Below are 10,862 nucleotides of genomic sequence, written 5' to 3' on the forward strand. Positions count from 1 at the left end.
AAAAGCCAGAGAAAAAAACGAAGAGAGAGAAAGAGGGGACAGAATATGCCAAAGGAGAGAAGAAATGTGTAGAAATGTAGGATAAATATTGATCAATGGAAATCACTCGAGTTTTATATTATTTGACACCTTTGTCCCATTTTCTTTCTTTCCCCCTTGTAGCAGATTCGTGTAGGCTTCCATATGTGCGAAAGTAGAGAGAATAAAGTTTTTTTTAAAGAGAATCGGGAACGTTTTAGGTAATATAAAATTCAAATTAGCAAAATAAATTATTTTCAATGAGAATAAGTTTTGTTCTGTAGAAAAAAAAAGGTTAGTTTAGTATAATTTAGACAAGGAAAGCATGCAGGATGATCATGTCTGTCCTTAGTTCAAGTTTGGTCCTACCGAATTGGCAAATTTCACCTCAGATTTTGCAAGTTGTTCGAGTTCGGTTTCATCTTGTTTAATTTTATTTAGGATCGACAAAATTTGACATTGAGACTGGATTAGGTCTATTTTTAATAGGGTGATGCTAAAGGTCGCAAGTTGCACAAACTAAAATCGTCACAATGTTACGTGACACTATTCATTGGTGCCAAGTAAGATTTGACTCATCGTATTTTATTTTAAATTAAAAGAAAAAGGCTAAAGAGGAAATTAGCTTGATGCTCAACTTTGCAAGGATTTTTTAGACTGCTCAATATAATAGACAAATTGTAGCCTCTCCATGAGTCTACTACACCTTCTAGTAGGGTTGGAAAGCTCTGATACACCCATTTCACCAAAGAATATAGGGCCATTTGTTTCATATAGGGCAAATAGGATCGAATCAAGAAAGGGAAACAAGGATAAAGAAAGGAATAAATCTAATTTGCCCTGCCTATTTGATTATGTTTTAGAAACAGAATGAATGTTCATCGATTTCTCCTTGTGATGGTTTGGTTCAAACAAAGACTCAAACTTTATATTAAATTCTTTTTATTATTTACAATAATAACTTATATTTTTTTTAATTAAAATAACAATAACTTATCATATCATATCATATCATCATATATCATATATCACTAATAATTAAAGTCAGTCTCGCAGCCAGGCCACGAGACAGCGACACTTGATATTTCAGTTTTCGCCAAGTGTCGAGCCACGTAGGCGACAAATACATATTATTGTGATGATGCCACATTAGATTAGATTGGATGGATTAGTTTAGGATAAAAAAATATACATTGTAAAATATAAAGAGAAATATAGAGATATATGAGGGAATTTTTGTTGTGTCTATTATTCCATCTAGTACGGGATACAAATACACGTACATAATTTAGGGTTCCATCATCGTATAAGATCAAATACATGACTCTAGAATATTCTTGATAGCACATGGGATAATAGTCATCCATGCCACTTATCATTTCATAACACTCCCCCTTGGATAACTATTAAATAAAACAATAACTAAAAATTTACTAGAAAACCCATACAAAAGAATACATTATTATATAATGCGCATAAAATGTTGTATCGTTAAAAATCTTACCAGGAAAACCCAGTGGGAAAAAAATCATGGTTAAGGAAAAAAGAGTGCAGCGCGCATTAACTCCCCCTCATGACTACATCACTTGAGATCTTTAAGACGACGCAATCCAATGTCGTAAGTTAACTTTTTGAATGTGGTTGTTGGGAGCGCCTTAGTAAACAAATCTGCCAAATTTTCACTCGAGTGAATCTTTAGGACTTTTATATCGCCATTCTTCTGGAGATCATGAGTGTAGAAGTATTTTGGTAAAATGTGCTTTGTTCTATCACCTTTGATATACCCTTCCTTAAGCTGGGCGATGCATGCTGCATTATCCTCATATAAAATTGTTGGAACTTCTTTCTTGGAGTTTATGCCACAATATGTCTGTATATGTTGAATTACATACCTTAACCATACACATTCACGACTAGCCTAATGGATTGCCAAAATTTCTGCATGGTTAGAAGAAGTAGCTGCAATTTTTTGTTTCATAGAACGCCAAGAAATAGAAGTACCTCCTCACATAAACACATATCCAATTTATGATCTAGCATTATGAGAATCAGACATGTATTCTGCATCTGCCAAACCGATCAAACCTTCTTTGGATTGGTTAGAGAAAAACAAACCCATATCTTTCGTACCTTGAAGGTAACGAAGTACATGCTTAATTAACCCCATTCCAATGCCTTCGGGTAGGGCATGAGCTAAATCTTGCCAATAAATTTACTGAAAATGATTTGTCAGGTCGTGTATGACTAGCAAGATACATTAATGCCCCTATTGCAGTTAAATATGGTACTTAAGGACCAAGAATGTCTTCGTCATTCTCCGGAGGTCGGAAGGGATCCTTTTCTACATCAAGTGCTCTAACAACCATAAGGCTACTCAATGGATATGATGTATCCATAGAAAATCTTTTAAGAACCTTTTCTATGTATGTTGACTGGTGCACAAGGATTCCATTCTTTAAGTGCTCAATTTGTAATCCTAAGCAAAATTTAGTTTTTCCAAAATCTTTCATTTCAAAATCTTTCTTTAAGCACTCCACTGTTATTGAAATCTCATCAGGAGTTCCAATAATATTCAAATCATCAACATATACTGCAACTATGACATATCCTGATCTAAATCTCTTTATAAAAATACATGGGCAGACACTACTAGAAAATAGACCGTTTTTCGACGGTATCGTTCCGACAGACTTAAATTCCTTCGGAAAATTCGAATTTTCTGACGGAATTTGGGTTAGTCAGAAAAGTCCGTCAGAAAAGATAAGTTGCGACGGAAATTCCCTCGGAAATATTCCGACGGATTTTTTCCCCTCGGAATTTACTACTTCCGACGGAAATTTCCGTCGGAAGCTGTAAATTCCGAGGAAAAAAAATTCGTCGGAAAGTATTAATTTCGAGGGATTTTATTTCCGTAGGAATAATTCCGTCGGAAAGTTCCGACGGAATTTAAAGCCCTTCCGACGGATTTATGACTTTAAAAAAAAAACAACAAAACAAAACCCTAAAGATCCCGGATTCCCCCTCCCCATATATTTCTCATTTCTCTCTCCTCTCCTCTCATCTTCTCTCCGCCTCTCTTCTCCTTCCCTCTCCTCTCTTCTCCTTCTTCTTTTTTTGTTTCTCTTTCCTTTCTCCATCACCTTTCTCCTTCTTCTCTTTCCTTTCTCCTTCTTTTCTTTCCTTTCTCCTTCTTCTCTTTCCTCTTCATTTTCAATCTCAAATTAATCTTGGTTTTATTTCCTCAATTTTCGCAACAAGTTGCTATGAGTGTTCGAATTTTCGTCAAAATTCGAATAATTGTACATCACCAGCGAAACTATCTCCAGCGACATCAACACAACCACCAACAAGTGTTCTCCACCGACATGCGGGCAGAGCTTCACCAGATTTGTTGAGAAATTGAGACCCACAACCGAGCAACCGACATTTGAAGAACTTTGACTTTTTTCGTTTTTTTTCCCCCTGATTTTGATTTTAAATTTGTATAATTCGTTTTTTTTTTCGTGTTTTTTTTTTTTTTTGGATTTTGATTTTGTATTATTCAATTTGCGTATTAGATCTGTTTTTTTTAATTTGTATATTCAATTTTTCTATTTGCGTATTAGATCTGTTTTTTTGTTTTCTTTTTTGGATTTTGATTTTGCATATTCAATTTTGTATTATTCAATTTGCGTATTAGATCTGTTTTTTTTTTTTTTTTTTTTTTTTTTTTTTTTTTTTTTTTAAATTCTGGGTGGGGTTGGTGGTTGTACGAATATGGTTTAGGTGGGTGGGTAGATCTGGGTATTCGGTGGTGGGTTGTGTGTAGTTGTGGGTTAGGGGGGTTTCGTGGGTGGGGATCTGAGTTGTGGGAGTTTTGTGGGTGGATTTGGGTTGTGGGGAGTTTCGGTGGCCTGATGTGGGGATAATGGCGGTGGTGGTCTGAGGTTGAGGGTAGGGGGGTGGGCTGGTAGGGGTATGGGTGGGTAGGGGTATGGGTGGGTGGTGGGGGTGGTGGGTAGGGCTGTTTTTTTTTTTAATTTTTTTTTATTAACTTTTCCGACGGAAATTTCCGTCGGAAGGTAGTAGATTCCGACGGAAAATTCCGCGGAAGAGGTATATTCCGACGGGATCTTTTCCGTCGGACTCTCGATTAAAGTCAAAAACAGAGCCGACAGAAAAAAATCTGTCGGAAATTCCGTCGGAAACTACCCTTCCGACGGATTCCGTCGGAAAAAGTCGAATTTCCTACAAAGTGTTATGCGACAGACTGATTCCGACGGAATTCCATCGGAAGACCATTTTCCGACGGAATTTCTGATGATTCCGACGGATTTTTTTCGTCGGAATCAAGCTTTTTTCTTGTAGTGAGATAGGGTCATTTTTATACACTTCTTTTAACAAATACTGTAACACCCCCAAATCTCCCTCTACGGAAATATTAGTATAATACGTATAATTACACCGTAGAGATAGACTTAGGTGTATTACCGCCGCATGATTACACAAGGCTACTCAAACTTACTAACCAAAACCAATACTTTGCATCGGAAATTTCAATACTTTCTTTATTACTAATAATATAAATGGTAACCATAGTCATGAGTACTCATAATTGAACAAAGAACAACATTCCTAATCTAGGTGAAGAACATTTTCGGGACTCGCATATGCATAATTCCAAACTCCACCTGAAATTAGTCAACACTGCTTACCATTATGGTAAACAGGGCGAACCAAAACAAATAAGAAATACAGGTTAGCAAAATATGCTAAGTACGATAAGTGCAAGATAAGTAAAATCGATTTATTCGCAAACATGCTTTTAAAACCAATTCCAATAATCAATCCAATGAATTCCAAAACTCATGATTAAACCAATTCTCAATAATCAATAAATCAATGAAACGATTTATAAAACCAATTCCTCTTTTGAAAACCAATTCTGAATATTCTCAAAATCATTCCAATAACTCAACAATAATGATTAATCAAATCAATTATTTTCGAAAACTCAACCTCCTCTCTAAGTGTGCACACCCCCAAAGCTAGTTTCCTACTATTTCAAGGCTATTCTTGGAGAAAGACTAGGTCATACAAAGTCCATAGTCTTCAATGAATCCGCATAGTGGGATTAATATAATAAAAATGCTTGTAAAGCTTTTGAAATAATTCAATAAACCTCTTTAACTCAATAATTCCAATAAATAACTCAAACTCCTTTTTAATTAAATTCAACATGCTTTTAAAATCAACCTTTTACTAAATACTTGAGAATTAAATCTCATATTGATAACCTTTCAAAAATCAATAATTCCTCTTTTGAAAAACCTTTTAATTAATTCATCAAACTTTTCAAATCAATTCCTTTATTCAAACTTGATAAATAATTCAAACCATTCAAACATAACATTAATCCTCCAATTTATTTATCAAATCAATTATTTTAACATGCTTTTATTCCATAAATCATAATTCAATTCAATTTACTTAAATCATCATAAAAATCATGCAAAACAGGCTTATGCAATTCAATCAATTTCAAAAGTATCTAGCCACCTAACGTACCTTTGGTCCTTGCTTAGCAAACACAAAGAAACTTCAAGCATTTGGATCAAACACACCCTACAAATAAATATAACCTTAATTAATATAAGGTTAACAAATAATCATAACAATTAAAAACCCCCCAACTATATGTACATGAATCTTTTAAATTATTTTTCATAAACATGAATAAAAATCTGATTTTATTTAATTAAAACCATTCATAATAATTTTTATAAATCCCCCATAATAATAATTAATTATATAAGAGAAGAGAAGAGAAGAAGAGGTAGAAAACCAAGGGAAAGAGAGAGAGGTGGCGGCAAGGTGGGGCAGCCTTCCGGCAGGTGTCTGGAGGTGGCGGTCGTGGTGATTGGGGTGGCGCAAGAAAGAAAAGAAAAGAAAACGAGAAGAGAAATTAAAGAGAATTGGATTTTCGTTGGAATGAATAGGCAGAATTTGCAGAGGCCATAACTCCTTCAATATAACTCCGAATTAGGTAATTCTTGAGCCTAACCTCAAGGATTTTTCGAGAGGAATAATTTTATGTGAAATAGAAAAACACAAAACTGACCAGAAGTGCCCGAAAATTGGCTCCAAAGATATGCGGGCTGATTTTCTTTTAGAAAAAAGGAGAAGAAGAGTAAGAGAGAAGAAGAGAATTGAGTTTTTGGTGTGAAGAATATGAGAGGTATGAGGGGGTATTTATAGGCTAACTCATGCAAGAATTATGGCAAGAGAATGTGAGAAGAATTATGGCAAAAAGAATTAAGGAAATTACTTGGAGAAGAGAGCTTAATAATTACGGAAAGTTTAATATCAAGGTGAGTAAGAATAATAAAATTAAGGAAAGTATGTTGTCATGAAAAATAATATGGAAAAGGATGTTTACTTGGGGAATAATCAAAAATAAAATAAGGTAGGGAAATAAGATGATCATAAGAGGTGGAAAATAAAATTAAAGAAAATAAGAGATTTTAAGGAGATAATTAAAAATACAATTTACCAAAATAAATCACCCAAAAATCCAACCAAGTGGCCGAAATTTTTGAGCTTCCATAACTCCAAAATTTCGGACATCCTTGTAGTATTTAGGAAATATTTTGCTAGATTTAAGGCTTAAATATAATTGTGTAAATAATATTTATTGTTAAAAATAATTAATTAAGAAAATACCAATTATTCACTAAATAAAATAACTAAGAAAATAAGATTTTCTACACATAGAAAATTCAAAAATCATAGTAATTGAATTACGAATTTTCGGCCCTTATAAATAAATAATAAAATATAACTTAAAATATCTGAAATATATAAATAATCCGATTTTTAAAATAAAATAAATAGATAATAAATCTTATTCAAAATCCAAAATTAATAATTATGTTTTAAAATACTTTTGTCATTTTGGCACCAAAATTCAAATAGTAGAATAAATTACTAAAATACCCTTTTTAGATAAATAATTAATTAATTAGAAAATACATTTCAAAAATACGGGGTATTACAAATACTCAATAAGGCGATTATACCACATGCGCCCTGATTGTTTCAATGCATATAGAGATCTATTCAATTTGATTGAGTATTGTTCTCGATAACCTGAATTTGCTGCTTCTGGCAGTTTAAATCCTTATGGGAGTTTCATGTAAATGTCATTATTCAGTGGGCCATATAAGTCCTTCTCTTATTGCCAGACTAATTAAAAATCTAAAAGTAGTTGCATCCACCATAAGAGAGTATGTCTCCTCATAATCAATATCGGGTCTTTGTGAGAATCCTTGTGCAACAAATCGGGCCTTATATCTTACAATATCACCATTTTCATTTCTCTTTTGTACAAAAACCCATTTATATCCCATTGGTATTACACCTTCAGGTGTAGAGACTTGTACGTAGTAAATCATTTAATATTTTTATTTGAAAATAAATTGTGAATTTCTTCTCATTCATTATATATTTAGATAAAATTCCTAATATCAAAAGATAATATTTTATATTTAGTTAATTTAAACTTTAAAATCTCATTCGTCAATTTTGCTTGTGTGGCATTTGAATTATTTAATTCTAAAAGAATTTACAATTCTCTTATTTAATTGGATATAACTAAAATTTATAATCCTACAGAGCGCGTTATAACTAAAATTTAAAATTCTACAGGGCGCGTTAAGAAAATTTAGTCCTACGTGGCTCTCTAAAAGCTCGGGAAAAAACTCCCCTATACTCGTATATATATTAAATTTGTATCAAATATATATATATATAACTAGTTTTGTGCCCCGTGCGATGCCCGGGTTGTTTATTGAATTTTAAAATAAAACTTTTTATCTAAAATTTATATGTTTTTTTGAATTTTTTTTATTCATGGATTAATAACTGCTTGATAATTGTATTTGCAAAATAAAAAATATAGTACTAACGCTCATAAAGATCTTTGGTAACATTGTACGCCTAAATATTGTTAGTTATTTGATAATTAGTAACATATTACTATGTTTGCCTTAACAGGACAAAATTGATGCTTTGGAGTCAGCACAATCACAAGAAGATGGTAATGTATGCAATGACCCTTACAGTGAAGTGATTCCACCTCCTAAACGCAAAAGTCGTTTGCATCTATATGGCTCGGGTGTGAAAAAGAGTGATTTGAAGAACAAAGATACAAAGTCAAATTACATACTCCCGGAGGAATTCCTGGTAGACATAAAAACACAATTAGTCCAAGAAATTGCACCTACCATCACCGCTGCAGTTTTGGATTCGATTCGCGAGGTGAACCCCGGGATTAATCTTGTGGTTCCTAGTACTCTGCAGCAATTGACTCCGCATGATGCATCTAGTGCACCAAATCGAAATACTGCCCAAAGTGGACAATCTTCAAAATCATTTAATCAGGTATAATCTGCACTTCTCTGCTCTAAACTTTAATTTCTAAACTTCCCTTGACTGCTTGCTTGACTCCTTGACTGACTAACTGCCTGACTGACTGACTAACTGACTGACTGCCTGCCTACCTGACTAACTAACTGACTGACTGACTGCTTGACTTGCCTGCCTGACTGATTGCTTGCCTGCCTGACTGACTAACTGATTGATTGCTTGCCTGGCTGACTAACTAACTGACTGACTGACTGCTTGACTTGCCTGCCTGAATGACTGCTTACCTACCTGACTGAAAGCTTGCCTGCCTGCCTGACTGCTTGCCTGCTTGCTTGCCTACCTGCCTGACTGACTGCTTGCCTGTCTGCCTAACTGCTTGCCTGCTTTCTTGCGTACCTGCCTGCCTGCCTACTATAGAAGGGGCTGGCATAATTATGCTGAGTTTGCCCATATAGAGCCTCACAACTTGCATCATTCCACTCCTTATCTCCCTCTAGCATTCCCCGAGCATAACAATCAGGTGTGCGATAATTAATGTCGTATGCTGATCACATTATGCTGGATCTTGTCTCCCATGTGAGACTGTCAGAGACTGGCTAGCCGACCCCTGCTGCAGTAACTCTCACTCCTCCCTGCTCTGACTCTAATTCAATTGAAACAGAAAATCAAGGCTCACTCAAGGAATTAATTGCTAATAATTGACTGAACAGTGTAATTAATGTTTCTAGGGAGAATGTTGGTATTTATTGATAACTAATTTCAGATTACAAACTCATGACTTAAGGCCATGAATCTCTTAGTAGCTTTAGGCCACAACTCTCTCAATGTGTTTACAATTTTCTCAATGACCCTCCAACATGAGTGGTTTCCTATTAATACAAGGAGTTGTTTCTAAAGCGTACAAAACATCATAGCTAAATTACAACTAATTAACCAACAGCTTTACTAGAGAAGAGCTCAATATCCAATGGTCCTTTCTGTGCAAAGGTGTCCTTGAGCAAAAGTGTTTCTGACTTCTCCTTCTTTCTCCAAAAGTGACGGCTTAACAAGGCTGCCTAAGCCTTGTGTGTAATTGCTGTGTTCCTTCTTGTGCCCTCCTGTTGTCCCCCACCTCGGTCTCTTCGCTCATACACTCGAAAGGCCTTGCCGGTATTAGAGTCTATAGCAGAGACATCTAAAATGCCTTAACTTCTATTTTTATCTCTTTGATGTATTAAATCCTGGAAGTGGGTTTCCATTTTGATAACTTGGATTCCTGAGGAATCTCATAAAACCTTTATCTTTGGATGATAGTCAGTCTCTCCCCTTTTATTTATCTTCCAATATTCAAGATGACTTCTTTCTGACAGAAAGTAATCAATCTCTCTAAGTAATTCTTAGCCTGGGATGAAGCTTTGTTTTATCCCAAGGGGGCCGAGGCCCTTGTAAAAATACTATACTGCATACAAGTATTGCTTAAATCTTTATAGCATTCTACATTAATATGTTCCTGGTATTTAACAACTTCGAGCTGTTTAAACATAGCATTAGCTGAAACTGTTGATATAGCCTTCTGATGTCTTTTGTTTGTTTGATTTCACTTACCATTGGATGTGGAAAACTGTTAAAATTATGATATCTTGCCAAGGATGTCTGATTTTTGTTCTCTTATTGTATATTTTGTACTTTGATGACTGATTTGTGTGTTGTTGTGCGTTATTTAATTTCCCCAATTGGTGTTGTTATTGTTGTTGGTATTGTGGCTTATGCATTACTTTTTTTACTTAGGTGGTTGATGACGATGAGCTACCCCGGGATGAATGAAGTAAGGACTAATGTTGATTTTATGTATCTATTGCAACTTCTAGAGAGCTTTCAAATTAAACGTTTGTTAATTAATTAGCTAGTGAACTTTCATTTATAATTAGTTAGTATTGACACTTCCTTTACTTTTGTAATGCAACGAATATATATTATATGTACTTCGTTTATTTTGTAATGCAACGAAGATATATTATATGTACTTTAATTTGTTTATTTAAATTATAAATATACTAATATAATTTATATTTATTATTATAGATTTTTTTTAAAAAAAAGTTACCTAATACAACGGTTTTAAAAAACAAAAAGAAAAAAAAGGGGTCTAATACAACGGTTTTTTTTTTTTTTTTTAAAAAGGGGGGCTATTACAACGGTATTAAAAAAGGGGGGGGGGGGCTAATACAACGGATGTAAAAAAAAAATAAAAAATAAAGGACCTAATCCAATGGATTGGGCGAAAAATCCGTTGGATTAGGTAGATACCTAATACAACGGATTCATCAATCCGTTGGATTAGGTCCAATTATTCCCAAAAAAACAAAAGGGAACCTAATCCAACGGATTGAAGAAACCGTTGGATTAGGTATCTACCTAATCCAACGGATTGCTCAATCCGTTGGAATAGGTCTATTTTG

The 10,862-nt window shown here is 34.2% G+C and overlaps 1 long non-coding RNA gene across 1 annotated transcript; it reads left to right on the forward strand.

The window, feature by feature from the left end:
- The first annotated feature begins 8,057 nt into the window (after nt 1-8,057).
- LOC110693316 lies at nt 8,058-10,426 on the forward strand. The gene is made up of 2 exons (XR_002505574.1): nt 8,058-8,439; nt 10,192-10,426. It is a non-coding gene; the product is annotated as an uncharacterized LOC110693316 (long non-coding RNA).
- Nucleotides 10,427-10,862: the final 436 nt, after the last annotated feature.

Source organism: Chenopodium quinoa, unplaced genomic scaffold (assembly GCF_001683475.1).
Source record: "Chenopodium quinoa cultivar QQ74 unplaced genomic scaffold, ASM168347v1, whole genome shotgun sequence".
NCBI lineage: Eukaryota > Viridiplantae > Streptophyta > Magnoliopsida > Caryophyllales > Amaranthaceae > Chenopodium > Chenopodium quinoa.